This window comes from Pantherophis guttatus, chromosome 6, assembly GCF_059756535.1.
Source record: "Pantherophis guttatus breed Tessera chromosome 6, ASM5975653v1, whole genome shotgun sequence".
NCBI lineage: Eukaryota > Metazoa > Chordata > Lepidosauria > Squamata > Colubridae > Pantherophis > Pantherophis guttatus.
In genome coordinates, this window is record NC_142068.1 from 60,821,767 (window position 1) to 60,847,309 (window position 25,543).

The window sequence follows — 25,543 nt, forward strand, 5'->3', positions numbered from 1 at the left end:
CATAGGTAGGGGGAAAAAAATCAGCATTCTTTGCAAGGAAGCAGAAGAGCCCTGAGCAAAACAGCTGAGACAAATCAGCTGAGAGCCAGGAGGCCAATTAGCCTATGCTGAAGCTCCGTGGGCCAATAAAATTACAAAAAAAACACCGAACCCTTTGTTAAATTGCTGGCTCCCCCGCCCCTTGCCCACCACTATTTATTGGCAATAAATAGTGGTGCGGAGGGGCGGGGCAAGCCAGCAATTTAACAAAGGGTTCGGCTGCACCACTGGCTCTAGGGCGGCCCTTTGAAGCCCCGCGGCAAGAATTTGAAGTTTTTTTTTCCTCTAGCCATCGGAGGCAGCAATAGACTGGGAGTGGGCGGGGTAAGCGAACGGCCAGCGTTCCAACAGAGCAGAGAGTGAGGGTGAGTGAAGGCGTGGAAGCTGCTTTCTCCATCCTGCCCACGTGGATCCCAGGCAGCGGAACTCAGGCTAGGGAGGGGGTGGGCAATTGTGGCTCTTTTACAACCTGTGGCCTTCAACTCCCAGAATTCCTGAGACAGCCGTCTCAGGAATTCTGGGAGTTGAAGGCCACAGGTTGTAAAAGAGCCACAATTGCCCACCCCTGGCTACGGTAGGCTGGCGCCGCGCGGGTGGGAGGCGAGGGGCGGGCGAGCCAGCAATTTAACAAAGGGTTCGGCCGAACCCCCTAGAATCCCCAGAATCCCACCACTGTGTAGGCCCCTCTTGATCTTGAGGCCCTAGGCTGAAGCCTAGTTAGCCTATAGGAAAATCCGGCCCTGATTCAGAAGCTTTATTTGCTTCTGGTGAAGCAAATAAAGGTGAAGATTGCTTTTTCCAGACTTTCTGTTCCTTTTCAAGTTCAGATTCCCTAAGTCCTACTATTCCTATCTGGAGTCCCCAGCATATTCAGGAGATTCACCAAGCTCCACCTGATACTTTAAATTCAGGGGGAAAAGGGAAGCTCTCATAGGACAAAGCAAAGACCAGCCTCCAACACAAATATTTCCAAGAATGATTTTGGGCTCCACAGTTATGGGAAAAACAGATGAGAGGCTGCATCTCAGGACTTAATTAGAAAAAGGACAACATTAAGCAGAGAAAACAAAGGAAGCTGCTTGCCACACCAAACAAATCAGGTATTTGTGACTAATTTAGTAATCATTTTATCAATCAGTGACAGATACACATCTACCAAGCTATTTTATGAAAGCAGTCACAATTTCAAAATTCTCAGATATGCCCACCAACCCTCATAAATAGAAAACTCTTGGCTCATTAAGTCTCCTTCCTTTTTTCTGGAGACCTGTAACATCTCAGTTAATGGTAGCTCTATTATCTAAAGAAAGTAATGTAATTGGGAAGAAGCCAAGAAAATCTAAGGCAACTATACATAATGCTAATGATTCCATTTCTCAAGTATATAAGATAAGGAAGATTAAAAAAAAAACATGTTAAGGAGCCAGATGGAACAGTCTTAAATTCTTCTCAGATGTAACTTTCACTAAGTTTAGTTAGGCTTATTTCCAAGTATGCAGGTTACAATGACACCGTGAAGATTATTTTTTTTAAAAAAAGGGAAGCTCAATTAAAATGTATAATATGGATTTTAGGAAATACAAAAGGATCCTGACTTGATTAAACAGAAGGAAAGAAAATGTAGTAGGCAAAATACAGTGTTTCTTCACAGGTTAATGGTATGGGAAAACTGTATGATTTCTCATATTTCCACTAGTCACTGGTTTATGACCAAGACCAAATGTGGTTCTTGGCCATGACCAGCCCATGTATGCATCCAAAGATTTAAAATGTAAATGAATAAATATATTTAAAGATATATCTTCTAAACATATGTGCCTTCATCAATGACAATTATTTATATATGAAAGCATAGAGGACAAGATTCTATTTTGGAATAGCACCTTGCCCTGGTTCTTGAAATAGGAATGAGGGTCTAAGAGTAATATGCAATCTTGTGGGTCGTTGCATTTTAATTTAATTTTTTAACCTTAAAATTTTTAATCTCTGATTTTAGGTTGGTTTTAATTCTGTTTTTAACTCTGCTTTTAATTATGTTTCTAATTACATTTTTACATTGTTATATGTTTTTTGTTTGTAAACCACCCAGAATCACTTAGGTGGGCACTGTAAAAGTTTTATAAATAAAATAAATAAAAATACTATATGCAGTTGTGAAAAGTATGTTGTTGGGAGAATATTATTACACAGTTTCATTTATGTAGCTTTCCTTAGGACATTTGAGTGGACATTGCTTGAAACACAGCATATATGCAATGAGATCAATGCTTGGGTGTCTGCAGGAAGGTAAAATTGCAAGCAACTGGCATGGCATTGTGATTGAATCCTATTAATTTTGTACATGTAACATTACACTCATATACAAGGAGTGACCATAATGCTGTAATTGAAAATCTTGCAAATCTTGAACAGTTTCCCTGTGGATGCTATTGGCAATAGTAATAGAAATTGTGAATCTCTATGTAACCTTTATGACAGCTATAAGAGATGAACTACAACAGCATTCCCTAATTTGGTGATCTTGGATATATTGCTGTATAATTCCCAACATTTCAGCCATTATAACCAATCATAGTCTTTCTAGAAGGATGAATAAAGTACAGTAGATTGGGGAAGGTTCACCCATACTGCATATTGACTTTTCTATGGTCATCATTTGGACCTAGTTTCTTTTAACCTTATTTACAAAGATATACAAGACACTACATGAATTTTAATATTCTGTTTCTATGTGATTAAAATTTGAAGTACACCCTTCAGTAGTGCAAACTTGTAGTAGTGTAAATAATAAGTAAAAGTTAAAGAGGACATTGCTGCATGTGAATAAAGTATTATCCTCATCATTTTTGAAGATGCATATTTAATTATAAAGAAGAAAAAAATGACTGAGGAATAGCAGGGGGAAAGGTTCATCCCTTTACTATTAAAATGACATGAATGAATGAAAGATTTGTGCTATCCCTTATTCATCAAATTGGAAACTGCCACCCCTTTAATGAGCAGCCCAAGGATGGCCAAGTGCCCTGAATAAGCTTTGGAATATAAAAAACTTGGCATCCTGAGTGAAACATAATGTGGGTTTGCAATTGTGGGATTTTTCCAATGAATAGGAAGTGATCAAAGATAAAATAAAATGGTGCAACATTGCATCAAGTTACTGCCAATGCCAATCATTACACCCATGAATGCACAAGAGCCTTGAAATAATGTTATAGATATGGTGCGGCATTCAAAATATTCATTGAATTTCAAATTAAAATGCAGAACCATGCCCTCCACTCATCTGGGCAGAATAGTGAACTTAAAGCGCACATCATTCCAAGTATATCTGCAATGTCAAATTCTTTATTTACAATCAGCTCAGCCAACACAGTTCCAGCAGGCTAGAAGATAGGAAGCCACAATGCTAAATACATTCAGAAAGGTGACATTAAAGTATTGACCTCTACCACACAAAATGCCAAGTTCAAGGGAGGTCAGGAGAATTTGAAGTACAGTCAGAAAAGATAATGTTTTTTTTAAAAAAAGAAGAGTTGTGTGTGTGGGGGGGGAAACTAATTAGAATGTAATCACCTTTCCCACTGTGAAAGGAGAAAGATACACAATGGCCACATTAAATTCAATATTGTTGAAACAAAAAGTTCTTGGCTTATAATGTGAGACTCAGCTATTTACTGAGGAAAGAAAAATATTGCTTTATTTTCATGCTAAACAGCACCAACAAATGAAAAAGAGAAAAAAAGAACAACCACCAATACCAGGGGAGGAAAGTAGCATAGAAAAATATAAGAAAGCCACAGAGATACAAACATTAAATTTCATTTTTGAAATGTAACATGCCATATCTTCTTCTGGCAGATGAAACTCAATTCCCCCCACCCCACCCCAGTTTTAAGATAAACAACTAGCTAATGAAGAAATAGCAAGAAAATGTTTTCATTCAGAATCAAGAAATAGAAAAAGGGAAAGAAGATAAGTTAATTTATGAAAAGAGAATTCAATCAAATCTTAAACAGAAGCACAAGAATTAACACCTGATACCACTGGCAGTAAACCTAATAAAAGTATATGGCCTGTTTTATTCCAAAATATCCTGATAGAAAAGTGGCAAATATATTTAGCAGCAAGAAATGCAGGAGCAAGTAAATGCCTTTAGTCAAAGAAATAATTTTGTTCTCTAATATCATTTTTGAATATATTAGCCACTATTACAGATTAAAATTGTTTAATTGGAATTCAGCATATTTTAGTGAGCAGAATTTAGAAAAATGTCTATTTGGAAAAATATTTTCAATAATTCATCTCCAACATAATAAATATTTATGAAAATGGTCATGTAACACTGTTTTCATATTCCATCTTCGTCCTAGCACCATCATACTACAACTGGAATAAATCTCAAAGGAAGACCATTCTGTTACTTGTCCTAGGTCACGGGTGTCAAACTCGCTACGTCACATTGCCATCACATGACTTTTCGTGACCTTTTCCCCATTTGCGGAGCTGTGGTGGGAGTGGCCTGCACATGATGCATCCGGCCGATGGGCCGCCAGTGTGACACCCCTGTCCTAAGTGAATGGGATCATGGAGAATCAGAGGATGCTGAGGCCCTTGTTTTAGATCCAATAAGATAATTTCCTACACCTAAAAACAGTATATTCAGCTAAAGGCCCGGGGCAGGGAGGTGTAATATGGGAATATCTAAAATCCTACTTCCAAAAAGGAAACTTGTTCTACATCACAACCTTAACAAATAGCCAGAAAAAGATCAGCAGGATCTTTGTATATAATGCTGTTTAGTTAGAGCCTAATTTGATGTAATAACTTCTTTCTTCCTGTCCAATATGCCAAACTGTTGCCTACTTTATTCTTGACATGCAGTTCTAGTTTTAGTAAAGATTATTTTGACCTGTGTGTTAGAGCTGGTTAAAACAGAACAATTGTATGCATGCAGTTTTTCATTTTGTCCACTAGGAATTTTTTGGGAGAAGCCAACTAGAAAAATCAATGGATTTTGGTTCTGAACTAAGGAATAGCAATTGTGTAAATACACTAATTATAGGTATTTACCTATAGGAGGAAATTTTATAGCAAACTGTGCTAGATGTGACATCAAGAAAGAATATATCACTACTTAAGGAATGCAAATATTGGAAAAATGGAGGAATATTGAATCACAGGAAAGTTTAGATTGAATAAATACAATCATGCAAGGCGTGGATTAACACACTCTTTTCAAACAATTCGAATATATTCTATACGTGGAACATGTGAAAGGCCATGAAGTTCAATCCTATGTTCTTCACTTCATACCAAAATCACTGTGCAAACAGACCTATAATTTACAAATTACAGCATATAATTGTTCCTCTCTACTCTGTGACCAATTCTAATTACCATACTTTAAGAAGGGAGAAAGTTAAACAAGTTCATTGCAAGGCAGAGAATTTGATCAGGGGACTAGAAGCTAAGCCCCATGAAAAGAAACTGAAAAAGTCTTTTTAGTTTTGAGAAAAATGACTAAGGACATGATAGCATGCTTCAAATACTTGAAAGGATGTCAGGCAGAAGAAAGTCAAGACCTATTCTCTCTCAAGTATAAGATATGAAATAATGGATTTAAATTAAAGAAAGGCTAATTCTGCGGGTGGAGGGAGGGATCATAACAGTTATGAAGAGTTAGTGGAATCAATTATTTATTGAAGTTGATTCACTCCCCTTCATTAGAAGTCTTGAAGTAGAGGCTAGCCAATTATCTACAATCCCTTAATTGGGATTCTTGCATTGGACAGGCAGTTGGACTTGGTGACCTAAATGGTATCTTCCATCTCTATAATGTTATGATCATTGTATGAACAACACTGAATCAAATAGACTATGTAGTATGAAACAGAAAATGGAGAAGGTCAAACTTGTCACCTGGATACTTCCAGGTGTAGAATTATTTCTGTTAAATATATGAGTTAAACTTAAAATATTAAAGAGCATCAGTATGCCTATGGGCTCAATATAAAGACTGGAATCACCATGCTTAACTTTTGTGAAACAAACTTGAAAAGCTATAGAAGAGAAAGGATATACAAAATGATGATGTCCCTCCCACTGGAAAGATAGGATGCTGTTGTTTTTTTCTAATAGGGTACCAAATTGTCAGAAGGATTTATTCTATCTCTGACATCAGGACTATATGACACATTCTTATACTACCTATCTTTCAGGAAACAATGACACGAAAAAGATGTATGAAGCGATGTCAAATAATATGAATGCTATACAATTGATTGTTAATCTTCAACAGCAATTCTGCAGTCCCCGAGTACTAAATATGCATGTTCAAATCAGAGCTTTGAGTGCATATTTACCATTTTAACTACTGTGTTTATATATCAGTGTTTACTCATAGTGTACCTGTAGCAATATTTGCTCACAGTGCTACTCAAGCATTATTATATTCATACCCCAAAGCAACTTCAAAGACTACATTTGTTGGGTTGAGTCCTAAACAACTGTTAATTACAGTAAGCTCTGCTTCCGGCTAGGGCTAATTTATGTGTATTAGTCTTCCTTTCTAAAACCCAGTGATAAAGCAAAGCACTTCAACAGAATCTGCTCAGTAATTATGATCTGACATGGCCCTCTGTTTTAGTACTGTTGAATTAGTTGGCTGGAAGTATAAAAGATTATATCTCAGAAACAATGCTATTATAGCTCAATTTCAGGGTTGTAATTCACTCAGGTTCCTTTAATAATATTTGCAGAATTTATCTCAATCCCTTTCACTAACACTAAATAAAATATCAGTCTTATGAATAATATATAGAAGAAAAGGAATAGCTTAGAGGATAGTTGTGCCGAATGAACTAGAATTATTGGATCGTATGTGACCCTATAACACAAGGAATCCAGAATCTGATCTACATATTGCAACCACATTTATGTAACTTTTAGTTGTTTCACTTACCAATTTCAGCATCTCATTATTTGGTTGGAAGCACTTGTAAAAATATTTGGAAAAAAGTGGATCATCCTAGTGTAAAGAAAAGAATTATAATAATAATGAAAAGCAAATAGCACATTTTATATATGGATGAATAAACAGAATAAGAATCTGATATGTATAGTAAGTCATACCATGAAAACAATTTGTTGCATAGTAACAGCTGTCATATGGAGACACTTAAATAATTGTATCTAATTATAGGCTGGCCTAGAAATTTATTTGTGAAGGTATTCATTCCTATTAGCTTAAGGTTCACTCACTTAAGGAAATTGATAAAGGCTGTTACCAACAAACAAACCTCTGGAGCTACTGAGAGATGGTACACTTAGCATGTACTCCAATATTTTTGAATTGCGATGCAGTGTGCAAGAGACAAGATGATCATTGCCAGTGTGGCACAATATGTGGTAGCTACAATACACAATCATTACCAAAATAAACTTATTTTTTAAACTTACTGTAAATGCGAAGTATTTTCTTCTTAACACAAACACAAAACTATTTTATTGTCTTTTCAATTCCTTTAACAGTTGTATAGTTACATACATTTTTTCCTGTTATTTCTTTCAAACTACATATTATTGATGGACTGCTGAATTTTAACTATTTGTTTAACATTATTTCTTCCAGATATAGCTTTCCAATTTTCACCAGGCTTGATTGGAAAACATTTGCTTTTCCTGGAAAATGTCCTTGTTATGATCACTAGTTCTAAATTATTTGGTATCTGATCTACTATCATCTGTATTGGAACTGATAGCTCACAGCCCGCTAGTATTTATTTTAATTAAAATAAAATTTAATTAATTAAATTAAGTGCTTAATTGCAAGATTAATATCACATTATTTTCTCCAATACAGTTAATGGGAGCAGATCCAAGCTTTAGAAAATGAACATGGTAAGATTTTGCTCTGTATCTGAGTTGAAACCAATTCTATTTTCATACTTATCCACTGTTCCAAAGCTGATCATGTGCTGGATATTTCCATTTACAACACTAGAGCAATTTCATTATGAATCTGGAGACAAGCTGCATTGTTTTGAGCTCATCATATAAGAGTGTCAGGAGCAGCAATTGCTGTATTGTGCTTTTATGAAACAAATTAAGCAAAGGCTGTTTTCATTCCCAAAGGTTTCTGAATTAATATGACTCTAGAGATTCTCCAAAGAACTATGAGAGTGAGTGTGCTGGAGTTCTGATTTGTAATGAGTCCAGCTATTATTTAGATGTTTATTTTATTTTTGACACCACAGATGCTTTGGTCTTAGGACTTTTTGTATAATATGGTGACCTGTTATTGATGCCATAGTTACTGGACCAGTGCTACATAAGAAAGAATAAGGCAAAATCGTGGAGAAAAGACTATGACAGAATAAATGGCTACCTCTTGATATTTTTACAGAGTTTTCAAGAGGAAATTTGGTACTCAGCCTGTCTGAAACTCCTGTAAAAAGCTGAAAAAAAGAAAGCAGAAAGTATTTTTTTTCTCCTCCTGCCACCTAAAAAACAGGAAGAAAGAATGTAATAAAGTAAGACAGCGAAGCAGTATGGTGGAGGAATCCCAGAGTTACCTAGAGTGTCATGACTATTAAATAGCATCATATATTATCTCTGGGCATAACTAGTGTTGATTAAAATGTCTTGTAGCAAAGAGAGAGAGTGCTTCTCGCCCCTTTAAAAAATGAATTCAAAATAGATTTAAATTTAATTTCAATAGTTTTTTTTTTTTAAATTGGGCTTGATAGCAATAGATTTAGAACAGAAAGCAGCATTTTCGAGTAACCCCCAAAAGAAACATGTTGTGACACATTGTTCAGCTGGTGCTGACAAGTTGGTGACCAGTTTGTCCTTAAAAGTGATCTTCAAGCTTAGGTTCTAGGAAGCACCAATGATATGGATGGTACTAATTTTACTAATGTATCTCATTATCATAGGAAGCAGCCAGTACAGGTCCTTAATTTTATTCTGTGCAAATAATGACTTTATATTTCAGTGCCTAGTGAGTCTTTTCTGCACCTCAGGTCACAATTTAATCTCTCTTTAACCTTAATTTAATGCCCAATTTAATCTCAATATGACAGGTAATAATTAATAGTACTCATGTGTTGCTGCTTAATGTTTAATGGAGTTAGTGTGTATTTTATATATACATGTCATGACCAAAAGTGCAATGTTTTATATTCAGCATATAATTTAGGGTAGATTTCAGGAGTTTAAGAAATCATTTAAGAACTGTTCCGGAACACCAACACTCTCCCACCCCACCCCCATCTTTAAAATATATATATTGTACTATGGCAATATTTTCACATTTTATTATACTTCTCTGGTGTCCCACTTTTTAATATTCTGGGATAGCCAGTGATTGGATAATTTTGATGATTCTTCAGTTTAGCTCATTTTTGAGAGGGGAGGGGAGAGAGAAAGGGAAAGAGAGAGAGATAATATATGTATGTATGTATGTATGTATGTATGTATGTATGTATATATATATATATATATATATATATATATATATGTGTGTGTGTGTGTGTGTGTGTGTGTGTGTGTGTGTGTGTGTGTATATATATATAGACAACAGCTTACAACATGCAACATAAAGTACAAATGATAATTACCATCAGTGTTATCATTGGACAGCAGAAATTTAAATTTTATATTGGCTGATGCACAGAATCAAAGAGAACTGTTTTGTTCAGGATACAGACAAAAAGAAGGCTGTTCTGGACAGATGGGAATTAGGGAAGAGAGTGGAAAATGAGAGCAGGGAAAAACCCACAGACATTGGCAGTGACTCCTAAGAGGAGGAAGGAATGAAAATGCACTACTATCTTCCAACAACAACACATTATTCAATTGCTATGGAAATAGACTGTAGATAATCTAGCTCCATCAGACCATTCCTCTCTCCAGGATCATTTATTGAAGATCTCGATCTCCTCATGGATTATTTCTATTCAAGTTGATCATTACAAAGAATCAGAGGGGCAAGTGATTGCTCTGAGCCCTCCTGTTTTCTATCCCACCAGCAAGTTAACGGTTACTCATAAGATGCCATGAGAAGTGCTATTATTTTTAGCCTAAGGAAACCTTTAACTTTGTTATGTTTATCTTTGCTGGATTTCAAATTTGTTTTGAGGCCATGTTCAATGCCTGCAAGAATGTGCAGAAAGTACATTGGGTACACAGCTTCAAAAGAAATTTGGAATCCAATTGGTGATGAATGGCATCATTACACACCATTCCTTCACTACTATGACTGTATGCCAGTCGGTAGTTGATCAGGGCAGCAGCTCTTTAAGGTAAAAAAATGATAGGGTTCAGAGACATCCATAATAGCTTTGCCATGCCTACTCAGTATCTTTTCAATGGTGAATTATGAAAGTTCTCTTAGCTTGTTATCTTGGCTTCCTTCCAAGTATGGAAGAAAATGAAAAGTTGCAGGAGATATACATATACATACACACACTCATACATACACACTACACACACACACTTATAATTCTGTTATTCTGTTTTATATATACAAGAATGCAAATAGCCTTTTGCTTTATTTAAATTTCTGTTAAAAATGATTCCATTTAAAGATTGTTTGCAGATATGTCCCTACCTTCATCTGTTTTGCATTCAGAATCTTAAAGCTCCTTATCTCTATTTTTCTTGGAAATCAGGTTGCATTGCTCATTTGACAGAGCTGTTTGTTTTCTCCAATCCATCAATCAATAAATGAAAATGTACTTACAGTCCAAGACACCAAATGTTCCAATCCATTGGAGGCAATTTGCAACCAACTCATAACTTCATTTCTGCTGTCCTCCAAAATCCTGGGTATGTGCAGAGAACACCTGACCTAATCACTACTCCCTTCAATTGTTCAATAGGAAAGTACAAAAATGTCACTCACTTATTGCCCCCCTGTGGAATAACAAAAATCTCCCAACCCCCAATTCCATACAAAATGGGGGGAAAATGCTAATGTTCAACCTATTCTACCAATCTGTTCAATATACGGTATGTTTGTCTATCTGTTTCCCAAAAAATCTGAGTTATTGATATGAGATAAAGCTTTATATCTCTTGTATTATAGATCCACTGCTGATGAATTGCATGTTAGCAATTTGGCAATCAGATGTCACTTCCACTAACTGTCACCACTGATGCATCTTATTCCAATCATTGAAAAGAGGAGATATATTTTAAAAGGTATATTTATGCAAGCACCATTAGAAGATCCTAAAACTCAATAGGGGACAAAACATTTCTCTTGAATCTAGGAGCCAAGAGCAAAGTGAGACAAAAGAACTATCAATGGGAAATTCTATTGCAGGATCCAATCCGGGTTGGCCACCGGGACCAGAAATTCAGTCTTCAAAGCTTTTGGACTCATGCTAGAGCCCATCCACAGAAGTCTAAACCTCTGGTCCTAGTGAATGACCCAGATTGGATCCTGCAACATCATCCTAGGACACTTATATATGCCTTCATTCAGGAAATTCTATTGTGAATCAACTTCACAAAACAGCCACAACAATTTTTATAGAAAAAAACGATACTCTCTAATTCAAATAAGCTGATACAGAGTTAAGAGGGGGGAAAAAAATCAGTTCCCACACCAACCAAGTCATGTGATCAGACTGGTCGGATGTTGATTCTCAACTGGTTTAAAGCCTTCATGTAATAATATCCTGAGAACTTTTATCAGGCTTAAGAATCTGCTTTTTCTCTCCCCACCCCCACTCCCCACCCCCATCTTTTTTTCCCATTTATTTAAGTTGGAAGCTAGCACTAAGGGACTTTTTACTTATTGTATGTAAGTACACTCTGGGAGGCTGTTGAACCAAAGACTGGGGTAAACATTCTTAAAATGATTTATTGAATGCAAACCATCCACAGATAAACAACATTGTGAGACTCAAGCCGTAGTGAAATTTTGCTCTTATTTATTCGGACTGAAAGGACAAGTTCAACTTTAAATTTTAATGTGCATAATAAATTATTGGTGGTTGTTTGTTTTTAAGAAACAAGATAAGGAGAGGTGATGTCAAACAGAGAAGCTTAACTTCTTCCCCATCTATTTCTTTACTGCTCCATTTCTCCCAGTAACTTCTCTGCATGTAGGGCTCCAAATTTATATTTTCTCTCATATCAAAATAACAGATGAATCCATCTGAACAGATGACCCAAGATGTATGCATTTTAGTTAGCAGCCAGTTTGAAATGAAAGCTTTAGCTTTCAACTTTATTAGCAACATTTTCCAATTTCAGTTGACTTAAGTGTTCAGTGTGTCTGTTTGTATTCTTAAAATTTGCAGCCTTTGCTAGAGCAGCAGTCTTATTTGAATGTCTACATTTTGGGTTACTTGAAATCAAACTCAGAAACATTGTCAAGTGAAAATGAAATAAAAATTGTGTAAAATTTAACAATTGTACTCTGAGTGATTCATATATTAAACTATTTAATATAAAACAAGATTAAAAATATTTGCAGCTCACTGCAGTATTTCCTCCTAGCAGAAAGCAGTCAGGTGGAAAATTTCATACATTTCAAACAGATTTTTCAGCTGAATGGTTTTCACATATTTTTCAAAACCCTAGTTGTGTGTCAAATGATTTATCATCCTTTAACAATGCAGTATAAGTGGCCAAAAAGGTGTGCAAGTGTTGAAATGGTTGATGGCAGTAGACCAATTAAGTATCTTACTATAGACTATCTTTTTTTTGTCTTTACACATGTTTAACATACTGATCTCTTTGCCCAGCAGGAAAATATTGTTTAGCAAGTATGCTAAAATGAGAATATATTTAATGCATAAGTGCAAATATTTAACAAAGACTTAATCAAATAAATTTCAAGGTTGTTAAAGGACACAATGCTATTTTTTAACATTTATCCAAACCAGATTATTCCATGATACTTTAATTTGTAGGATACTGCTCATACTCCAGTATTAAGAGATTTATGGTATCTTATTGGTAATGTCTATTAATATACAAACAATATAGCAGTGGTTTTATAACTGCAAGGTAGATTTCTTTATTATGTAAAGCACTAGAAGAAATGCATGCATTTCATAGAGAATAAGAATCTTTTCATCTAAATCAACCAAGATCTGGATAAATTTATCACCCATTGGTGGATAGTCCTATCTGCATTGGACTGCTGCATTTCCACTAGCTAGATTCTCCCAACGCACTTCATTATGTGGTTAGGTTTGTTGTACAATATGAACTTAAGAATCAGGTTAACAAATTGTGGTTAAGTAAACAGTTGGTTAGCATAATATGAAAATATAACTACTAATTCATTGTCCCAATTCAGTTTAAGAAAGACATTCAGGATAGCTATATGTATAATCTTAGTAGTGCAGGTGTGTTGCTTCTTACTAGTATAATTATTTGATTAAATACAACCAGGACCTTTGAAGCAGAGTAAAATCTAGCAGAACCAATGAGAGATTTCCTCCCAGTACAAATATCTGCCATGAATAAGATTTCTTCAGAACCCTTCTATGCTTCTTTTAATCCATTTGCTGTCAGCTTCCAACAGCCCCCCCTCCCAGTTTATGCAATTTGTATTGTAAAGCAGTTGCCTGTTAAAGGTGAAGACATTTTAATGTCATGTCTCCTTTACTCATAGTCTGAAGAATCTTGGCAGCTCCAATAGAAAACAATTTACTCCAAAAATGACAGATCCAAATGGAATCCTCCCATAATAAAAGACCCTTATTAAATACAGTGGTAGTACTATTAACTACATAAGTGAATCAATTTGCAATCTGGACAATGGGAAAGGAAAAATGAATGCAAACAGAGAGTGATCACACAGCAATCAATTATTCTGTGTGTACAAAATATAGCTAAGTAGTTGTGATGAAAGAATTAGGAACAGTTCCTGAAGTAGAAAAGATGTGTCAGGCAACTTCTTATGAAGGACTATATGGAAGGCTGTATTTTATTTCTGAGAAAATTCAGATTGAGTTTCTGCAACATCATTCTGTTCTATCTGCCCCACCAATAACCAAAATTACCATGCAGTATTGCAAAATGCTCTTCCTTTGTACAAGGGCCATATGTTATTACAGTAGATCAAGATATGATCATTCAGCTATATTTGCAGATATATTTCTAGGTTCTTACCTAGTAATTCTTGTTTAGTGGTTCTTCAATCACATATATTTAATCACACGTTTTGAATGCTTTATTAAGAGAGTGCACAGTTCAAATAAGTGCTTAATATTCCTCATGCAACAGCACTTCTCATTAAAACTTTTTTCAGGCTGTAAGAAACTGGAGCATATGTAATATGAAAGCAGCTGTATTTTTGCCTTTTCAGGATAAAGTAGAAGCCTGAAAAACATTCAACTGCTTTAAGAGGTGCTGTGCTAATACTGTGCTGTGTGAAATCTCAAATACTTCTGAAATTACTTTTGAAGCAAGCATAGCCTTACCTAAGTACACAAATAGCAAATAAATCCAAAATGAGGATAAAAATTTGGATAACAGTTATTTCTTTACAAATATATTGGTGCATCTGCAAAGTATACATCAATATATACTAGGAGACCCTAGTATAGGTCTCCTGCATGAGCAGAGGGTTGGACTAGATAACCTCCAAGCTCCCTTTCAACTCTGTTACTGTTAATTAAGTAAATTTCTCTGTAGAGAAAAGGGCATTTAAAGCCTTTGTCTAGGATGGGAAACTCCACCTTAGATAAATACAGCCTTGGAGCTTTCTCCCTTTTTCATTTTGTGAAGACTAAGTGGAAACAATTAAGAAATGAAATGGCAACCTGATTTAAAACATATATTATTATCTCTAGTTCACATCGCTGTCATCTACAGAACTGATTTGACCGATTTTGTATTTTTTGTTCTCCTCTAGTAATCAATTGTTAGTTTATTATTTAAATCAACACTGATCCCTACAGGCAACAACAGAAGTAAATTAGCTCTGCCATTCACTGCCAGATGATCAGGAAGGATTTTAACCTTGACATGAATTACATGTTGTCCACAACTAAATAAAGAAGATGTAGGAAATAAAGGCTGTGTATATAAATTATAATGTAGAAAATAATCTACATTAGCTTAATGATATTCTTGCCCTTCGTAAAATTCTATGAACATAATTCAGTTCAATTACATATTTGAGAAATAGAGTATATGTCCATATGAGAAGATGAAGATGATTTATTAATTACTCACATAATGCCTGTAGGCAGAATGAGAATGAAACTCAGATGGCTGCACTGAGAAAACAATAATACTGAAAATAATTATGTGAAATATAGCTATTTTAAAAGTTACAATTGCTACCAGCCTATGAATTTTCCTCTCCTGCCCCCAAATGAGTGAAGTGATGGGAGAAATGGTCTGCTCACCTCACAAGCACTTTGGAACTTCTTAATGGTGAACTGATAAATATTTGTATTTAGCCAAAGCTTTTCACACAATTTTAACTGAGTCCATTTCTATTTCCTTCCGTAGCCCTTCAGAAGTTGACAAACCAGTTCAATGGCACTGAGCCTAAAATGTAGAGAATTGAATGAGCCAATTAATTCTCTCTTCCTACTGTCCAGGTGTGGAAAATGGCACTCACTAAATACTCCCTCATGCATCCCTTGTTATGCCCTTAGTTCATATTATGTGCATTTGATCACAACTCCCAAAAGCAGAGGATTGCTACCAAGGTGGGAAAGGGATGAAGAGATTAAAAAAAACATATTGCTAAGGAGGGTTGAGCTGCAAAGCTACCAAGGCATTATAGCACTTGCAGATCTACAAGGAATGAGGAGAATGTAACTTGAGCCCAAAAGCTACAGTAGGAGGCTGGGTAAAATGAGTTCCTGACAATGGAAAAATAGCCCACCCACAAGCATTCCAAAGCTCCAAAACTTCAAATAAAAGATGATTTAAAAGGAAGGAAGAATATACCACAGCTGAGACTAAAAATAAATCAGCTGCCAAACATAAATGACACTGTGGGAGTTTACAATAGATTGCATGTGAACATATCATAAGAATATTGTCCTTTTGCAGTTGATTTAATGGGATTTACCTACTACTTACATAGTTGGGGGCTTATTTTTATTATGAGGAAGTAAGGAAAAGAAGATATTGTGAGTTCGGTCTTTGGAAACCATGGGATAAGCAAAGGAAATATTGTAATATAGAAGTTCTGCTTTAAAATCATTTCAGGACAATTCTGATCATAATTTATAAAGCTATGGTATAGATTTTTTTGTTACTGAATACTCTGTTAAATAATATATTAAGATTAGATCTTCTGATCTCAAAATCTTTCTTCCGACTTATTGAAGGTGAGAAATCAGTGGTAGCTCAGACTGAAATGAATAATAACACATTGAAGAGAAATGTGTGCATTACAGAATAATGATTGGCAATTATTTATTTTAATACAATGCAAAATTAATCCATATTGAAAAAGTAAGGATGGCAGATTCTTTTAAGGTATCTTGAATCTTGAACAAAGCAGTTTGGATTCAGATTCATTCATGTACAGCTGAACAGGGAGAATCAAAATTCTTTATTCCTTCCTCCTTCAAACAACATCTGCTACCTAAAGAATAGTATAACAAGAGTTGGGAGATGCTCTTGAGATGGGCTGACTGCAAAGGATCTCTCTCTCTCTCTTTCTCTCATGTAGGCATCTTTTCTGTGCACTTCATAGCTTATTCAGTTTAGCAGACTTCAGTAATTACATGGGTACCGTTGAATTATGAGAAGAGAGCAGAGAAATTCATTTAGGTGTTCAACTACAGGGATGTCAAACTGGCAGCCCATGAGCCGGCTGCATCATGTGCAGGCCACACACCCCCAGCTCTGTGAAGGGAAAAACATCATGATACATCATGTGAGGGCAACGTGACGTGGCAAATTTGACATCCGTGAACTATTACTTATTATTAATGCCTGAATCTGGATCCATCCTAAATTTAACTAATCATGAAAGATAATTTCAACATATAATGTTTAATAGCATTAGATGTATAAAGGTAAAGAGACCCGCATATCAAGTTCAACTCTTAGTAATTACATCCATTACCCCTGATGATTACACCTATCAGTTTTGCAGTTTACTTTAGTGATATAAAAAAATGGTTTCTCATTTTCTTTACTTTCCTTCTTTTCTTTTCTTTTATTTATTAACACAGACAACAGCCCTGGAATTCTCTGGCTATCTCAAGAACCACACAGTCATAGCTATACTTTGCTTCCAAGGCCAGAAAAATTTGGACAGATGGTTCTACCCACATATACAGTGTTACAATGATGTTGTGCCGATTTTATTATTTATACAAGTTTTCTACTTATATAAGCTTTTGTGTCATTTAAATAGGGACAGATATCCTAAAGAACAGTACAGTATGGTACAGCTGGTTGAAGAGGATTGCATTCAATATTTTTCCATAATGTAGATTATTTTTGTGATTTACATAGTCAGCTATAAGGTCTAACCCAGATTGGCATTTACCATATCATTTTACTAATATTAAAAGTGCTAATATTAATATAATATTCTCTTCACATCCTTCATAGATATGCATAAGGATTTGTTTAGTTAAATAAAATGTGGCTGTCTGGATTACAGCAACTCTCTCCATTCTGGGAATCTTTTTTTAAAAAAACTGCATGGGATAAATAATGAAATACTTTAAATTCATAGTTAGGCCTGAAGAAAAGCTCTTCCCTTTTTGATTATCAGATATACACATCTGAACTGTATATTGGTAATTAAGTCATCCTGGGAGTCAAGGATGGAATAAAGATTATGGACTGGTTTATAGGCTTACATATCAGAAAAATCTCATTTAACTTTCAAGGTTGCATTTTTAGTATCTAAACCCTCTGTTATGTGGAAATTCGTTAGATCTCATGTAAAAATTATAACAGTCAATGGCTAAGGAAATATGCAAGTTGTTGTCTTATCTTGTGTGGTCTAAACATTTGCAGGTTTCATGCAGGAGGGTTTTTTTTTTTTTTTTGTCTTTTACTACTATATTTGCTTAACTGGAAAAGTGTGTGGGCTGAATTTTTCTCTTCATGTAGCACACAATGTATGCCAATTCCATCATGTAAGATAAAATGAACATCAGACTTTGTGACTTAAAACAAAACTCCAGTTTCCTAGCTATTATTACATGACAGCTATCTAGCATCATAATATTCCACAAGCTTCCCTTACATACCCTCATGATTCCCAGTGAATTAGCATGCATCTACTTTTCTTCTTCTCCACCTTTAATATTTAATGCTATCTCTCAGACTTGAAATTAATATGCAGTAATTTAATAGATTCATCACAACTGTTTGAAGTAGCTTAAATTACCATGAAAAAGTTAAATACTTAGTATTACAGAAATTAATAAGACACAATTGATTTTGATCCAAAATAATAAATAATATTTTTTAAAAAATATATAATATAGAGTCCAGAATGGGATTCTTCTTTTATCTCAATTTCCACACCTCTTTACAATCCCAGTTTACTGCTGAAAAAAATCAATATTTGGCACTTCCAGTTAGATCCAGTTCTACTGTCCATTCTCTGTCAATAATGCTGAAGCTGGTTATATAATTGTCATCACCACTACAGATTTCAGGACACCATGAGACAAGTAAGACCTACCTCCATTTTACTAAGGGTGAAGTAGAAAAACATCATGCATTCAGTATCCCTAACAAACCTAGAACAATAGAAGTCCCCTCATCTCTCTCTTGCCCAAAAAGGCAGCAAGATAAATGGCAATCTCTCCTCTTCATTTCCAGAACATATTACGTTTATTGGCCTGGCTGCTCATAAAAATAATAATAATCTGAGAAGTTGCTACAAAGGCATAACTATAAAGACACCCAGTCAATATTCTTTTACTGCATTTAAAAGATGTGAAGTGAAAGTATAGAATGCAGCCAATTTTGCAAACACATGCTTTCCTCAGCACCTTATCTATTGCTACATGTTACTACAGTGGCTGGAGCTGAAGACAAGGGGAGAATAATTCCTAAGAAAAGCACCAAAAATAAGTCAGTACAACCTCAACCTAACTTCTGAAAAGAAAAGCAAGAAATTGTTACCAAACACACACCTATCCATTCACGGGCAGTATATCCAAAACCACATCCTGGAATTTTGAATTCACCAATCTTCCGCTAATGATAAGGGGGAAACAAGCACAACTCCTGCCAATTTCATCCTACCTTCCTTTGCAAGGTTAGTCCGAGCATATGAAGTATTGCAAGGATCTACCAATTCAAAAGATCGAAAATCAATCTCAACTATTTTTTAAAATTAAACGTGGAGGACAAGTCATATAGAGCAATAAAAAATCTGAGGAATTGCAATTGACCTGTTAAACTATCAAGGCCTCTTTTCCTTTCAGATTCTATAACAAAATAAACTACCAGCTGAAGCTTACCAATGCCTGTTCCTGCCAACAGAGATACTGTACCAGGAGTGAAATCCTAATTTTTTCCGTACTGGTTCTGTGGGCGTGGCTTGGTTGGTGTGGCAGGGGAAGAATATTGCAAAATTTCCATTCCCTCCCCACTTTGGGGCCAGCCAGAGATGGTAATTTACCGGTTCTCCGAACTACTCAAAATTTCTACTACCGGTTCTCCAGAACCTGTTAGAACCTGCTGGATTTCACCCCTTTATTGTACAGATGCAAAGCTTTTCTTTTGCAAAATGAAAAGTAGCTTTGTGTGTGTGTGCTTTCAGATTCACAGCAGCTAAACAGAAACTAATCTACTTGATTACAGAACATAGATACTGGAAATAGGACAGAGTGCTCTAGACCTGATTCTGGAGTTGTGAAAAGAATCTTAAGTAAAAGTATTCTATGCAGGAATAAATAACACCTTTTGACAATGGGATATTAATGTTCTGACATAAAGACTCTAATGGGGGTTCTCGTTCAGGAGATTTTAATGGCAGACAGGTTTTAAACCCTTTTGTGTTTATACAATATTGCTTTTTTCTTCTTTTCCCAGGTTAGAGAACAAAAAAACTTAAGAGAGAAACGCTTTGCATTGGGCCTTCTGACTGGTAATGCAAAAAGCCATTCATTATAGATCAGGGCCACAATCTGGCGTACCAAATGTACTAGCAGATCACTGAATAGAGATTATTTCAGAAATTATTAAAAAAAATCAGATACCATTCTGAACCCATGCTTTGTTGAAGTTTTATGAGTTGTAATAAAGAAATGAAATTGGTTTGCATCACTGAGGGCTTATACTCATGATTAAACTGTCACATATCCCTGAGGTACCATTCACAATCTTAAACATTTCTATACAGGTAGTCCTTGACTTACAACAGTTCATTTAGTGACCATTCAAAGTTACAATGGCACTGAAAAAAGTCATTTATGACCAGTTTGCATGCTTATGACTGCAGCAGCATACCCATAGTCATGTGATCAAAATTCAGACACTTGGCAACTGACTCATCTTTATGACTTTATGACGTGGAGCAAGATGTGGCTCCCCTTGCCGTCTCTTCCCCCCCTCATCACCGGGCATGGCAGGGCTCCTGCCCCTTGCTTAGCCACCCGCCCCCTTTAGGGATGCAATTTGGGGGTGGCAAGTGGGGCGGGTGAGAAGCGGGATGCACGTCTTACTTTTCCAGCTCCGTCGCATTCCTCGCCGTTGTGTCCAGGGAAACACGTTGTAAAAAAAAACTTTATTGAACTTGCAAGAAGGTTTTTTTTTTTTACAACGTGTTTCCCTGGACACAATGGCGAGGAACGCGATGGAACTTGAAAGGTAAGACCTGCGTCCCGCTCCATGTATTTCACTTCTCCCCCACCCCACTTGCCACCCCTCTCAATAAAGAGACGGCGGGGAAGGGAAGCAGCCAGGCTGCTGTTTCCACTGCGGTGGGGTAGGACATTTTGCGACCTTCTGACACCAAAGTCAATGGGGAAACCAGATTCACTTAACAACTGTGTTACTAATTTAACAACTGCAGTGATTCACTTCTAGCCGGGAAGGTCATAAAATGGGGCAAAAAGCACTTAACAAATGTCTCACTTAGCAACAGAAATTTTGGGCTCAATTGTGGTCATAAGTCGAGGCCTACTTGTGTATCACAAGCAAATGATAGTATAAATCTGTTGTGAAGAGAAAGGGTATATGGGTCATACCTTATCATGTCTTTACATTTGCCTTCTCTCAGAAATCATTCTAGCTGTACCACTAGAGGAAAAGGGGAGCTGAAATTCAGGGCACGCAAGAAATAAATAAAAGAACACTTAGGTAAAGGTTCCCCTCGCACATATGTGCTAGTCATTCCTAACTCTAGGAGGCAGTGCTCATCTCCGTTTCAAAGCCAAAGAGCCAGCGCTGTCTGAAGACATCTCCATGGTCATGTGACTAAACATCAAAGGCGCATAGAACGCTGTTACTTTCCCACCAAAGGTAGTCCCTAATTTTCTACTTGCATTTTTTATGTCTTTTTGAACTGCTACGTTGGCAGAAGATGGGACAAGTAACAGGCGCTCACCCCGTTATGCAGCAGTAGGGATTCGAACCGCTGAACTGCCAACCTTTCAATCGACAAGCTCAATGTCTTAGCCCCTGAGTCACTGCGCCCCTTAAAGAACACTTAGATTTAGCTAATTTAAATAAATGTACTTCTCCACTGCTTGGTGGATTTACATCCAAGACACTGAAAGTACAAATACAACTTACCACAGTATCCCTAATCACAATTTTTGAAAGCTCCTGAAGAACTGGCAAAGCTCTGGAAGACTGGAATAAAGCACTGAAAATTTGAAGAATCATGAGAGATTAACACTTACTTACACCTTGATAAAAGCTCAACAGAAATCTAACAAATTGGTTTGATTGACGTGAATTTGGGATTAACAGTTTAATCCCAAATCCCCTTTGGTTAAATGCAATTCTATAGCAATATAGTGGTCCTTTACATACAGTGCAACTCCACCTTCTCTTTTATGGGGTCTGGTTTTTTTGAAGAGTTTGTATCCTTCTATCAGTATGTTCCAGTCATGGGTTTCGTCCCATCAAGTTTCTGTTATTCGTACTATGTCATATCTACCTTCATGTATTAATAGTTTAAGTTCACACTGTTTGCTCCCCAGACTTTGTGCATTTGTATATAGGCACTTGAGGTCTTTATGCCTGACTCTGGGTATGCTTCCTATGTCTCCTATTTGGTATTTGAGTTTGTCTTCCTTCCCATCCCTCCTTACTTCGTTATTTGCCTTGCTTTCTAGGGGTTTTTGCTTGGAATTAGGTCCTGGAGATCCTAAAAACTGGTCACCCTCCACCCTCAATTTTAGTTTAAAGCCTTCCTGATACGTTGAGCCAGTCGATTCTTCCCAATCTTTGTGAGGTGCAACCCATACCTTGCCAAAAGCCCATCTTGGAGGTAGTACAGACCATGGTACATGTATCAAAGAATCCAGCAGGTTCTGGAGAACCGATAGTAGAAATTTTGAGTAGTTTGGAAAACTGGTAGCAGAAATTTTGAGTAATTCAGAGAACCGGCAAATACCACCTCTGGCTGGCCCCAGAGTGGGGTAGGAATGGAGTTTTTGCAATATCCTTTCCCCAGGAGTGGGGAGGGAATGGGGATTTTGCAGTATCCTTTCCCTGGAGGGGGTGGGAATGGAGATTTTGCAGTATCCTTCCCCTGCCACAACCACCAAGCCACACCCACCAAGCCACACCATGCCCATCAAGCCACGCCCACAGAACCAGTAGTAAAAAAAAATGAATTTCACCACTGGGATACAGCTTTAAAACTTGGTGTTATGGCTTTTCTGGAAATCTGTGGCAAGTGTGCTGGGTACATTTTTATTTATTATTAGTTTTTTATCCCACCTTTATTAATTTATAAATAATTCAAGGCAGTAAATAAACCTAATACTCCTTCCTCGTGCTGTTTTCCCCACAACAACAACCCTGAGAGGGAGTGACTGCCCCAAATTTACCCAATCTGCTTTCATGCCTAAAGCAGGACTACAATTCACAATCCCCTGCTTTCTTTGCCAGCAATTTAACCACTGTACAAACATATAGGACAGCTTACTTGTCTTTGCTCAGCTAAGATATTTCTCAACAGAATATGTAGTATAAAGAGACAATTAAACCTCTGGTGATATATTATACAAAGTAAACTAGCTCTAGAAGCGCTGACTGTACAACCTCTTGCAGTTTAGTAAGAGTGAATACATGACAATATTCACCACGGTAAAGTCTTCAAGGAACACTTTTATTAATACTAACACCTTGGCTGTTTGTGGGTGGCTATTTCTTTGTGTATTGATGCAGAAAGGGGAGGTAGAAAGCCCAAATTGATCATTGTGAAATGAGGTTGCCAGGAGAACTGCTTTACAAGTGGGTAATTTAAGGCTTCCCTGGGCCCCTTCCAATCACAATATAATTGTGATAATTATGAATAACTATATTATGAGCCAAGAAACACAGTTCTTATTATATGCTGTGCCACTGTGGATGGCAAAAAAGAGGGTGATGAATTGAAAAGATAAAGTAATGAAACCAGTGTATTCCAAAGTAGGAAGTATGTATTAGGGCCATCCATATCCTTGAAAAGAAGTCCTTTGGAATGCTCAGTCACATGTACAAAGCATCTCTTTTGGAAATGTTAACAGACTATTTTTTTCAGACTCACCCAGCTGCTTTAGAAGCTGCTCCTGGCTAGCTGTGCATACATGCAGAGCAAAATAGCCGTGGTGCACATATGTGGCGGCAGCTGGAAGCAGTTTCTGAAGCTTCCTGATTTAAAAAAAAAAAAAGTGTCTGTGTGAACAATTTCAGAAGGGGTGCTTCATATGTGCTTCCACACATTCTAACTTTAATAAAAAAAAAAAAAAAGGATTTACACAGATTTACTATGTGCTTACTAGGGATGAAGAAGATCCAAAACCTGGAAACTTTTGTGGCAGAAGAAAGAGAACACGCATAAGAAACTCTGGGCATTTGTCTTAAATCAGACAAAATTCTGTCCACTGAGTTGATCTTATCTTAAACTGGTCACTTGATCTAACTATGAGAATGTGGATATTCAGTTAGATAATTTCTTGATATCACTAATAAAGCTGGTAATAAATACATTTTAAAAAAATTTTAAACCTACATTTAGCAAATTCAAGGAGGATAGAGGTTAAAAGTCTGCTACTGTGGTCTTGAAATATTCAGAATTGAAGACATTTTATGCATCTTTAAATATCTGTCACTTGGGAGAGGACTATCTCTATATATGTCCTATCAGCCCTGTCCCACATATGAACTTTCTCGATGCCTTTTCTTTGCGATTGGGTGGAAATGCTGGATTAGATGCATTCTAGGTCTGACCAAACAGGGCTGCTAAGTGTTTACTAATTCAGTTCCCTTGCCGTTCTTACTACTGTACTCTTCATTCCTCTTTCTCAGAATTCTCACTAAAAAAGTCCCCAACTTCAAAGTTTCTAGTCATTAGGATTTTTAAAAAATGTTATGTCCTATTTCCTCAGACTTTACATCTTACTCCTTTTCTTTTCCTAACTGAGTTAATAGTTTCTAGAAAGCACATGTGACTGACTGACTGAATATAAGATATGCTTCTAAGTGATTCATTTGTCCATCTATATATTTATCTCATTTAAATCTTGCCCAAAGTTATCCATGGAGCTTTATGATCGAGTCTCCCTGATGCCTGTCTGACACTTTAACAACCATACTGCATTAATTTATCATAGTATGTTTTTCATAGACTTTTGCAAAAAGATCCAGATGATTATCCTGTTTCCTACTACAGGTAATCCTCGATTTATGACCACAATGGAGCCCAAATTTTCTGTTGTTAAGGGAGACATTTATTAAGTGAGTTTTGCCCCATTTTACGACCTTTCTTGCCACAGTTGTAAAGTGAATCACTGCATTGTTAAGTGAACCTGACTTCCCCACTGATTTTGCTTGTCAGAAGGTTGCAAAAAGTGATCACATGACCTTGGGACACAGCAACAGTCATAAACATGAGTTAGTTGCCAAGCATCTGAATTTTGATCACATGATCATGGGGATACTGCAAAGGTCATAACTATGAAAAATGCTCATAAATCACATTTTTCAATGCTGTTGTAAATTTGAACGGTCACTGTTTTAAGTCGAGGACTACGTGTACTTCTTTTCTACACACACACATGCACACGCGCACACACTGTCAGAAATGAAAGACAAAAATTGCATAATGTCTTGTTTTTAGTACTGCTAGGAGCGGTTGTCCTTCTGGCAACATCTGAACACATTATTTATTCTTATAAGCAGTTAAATAGATCAATATATTGCCTCTGCTTGCTAAATGCTGGAAGAGGCAAATTAAAGAACTTTTGTCCAGTGATACTTGCAAAGATAATATTCAGCACAGTTATTTCAGCAAAAATAACAAATATTTACCATATACAATACAGCATATCATTTCAGTAATATCAAAAGGCTTGCAAAGTCTACA

At 36.3% G+C, this 25,543-nt stretch overlaps 1 long non-coding RNA gene across 1 annotated transcript in view; it reads right to left on the bottom strand.

Annotated features, from left to right (window-relative positions):
- LOC117676715 (uncharacterized) overlaps positions 1-25,543 on the bottom strand; it is a 189,457-nt gene that overhangs the window by 154,979 nt on the left and 8,935 nt on the right. The window contains exon 2 of the long non-coding RNA XR_009620377.2: positions 7,001-7,066. This is a non-coding gene — a long non-coding RNA (uncharacterized LOC117676715). The remainder of the gene's footprint in view (positions 1-7,000; positions 7,067-25,543) is intronic.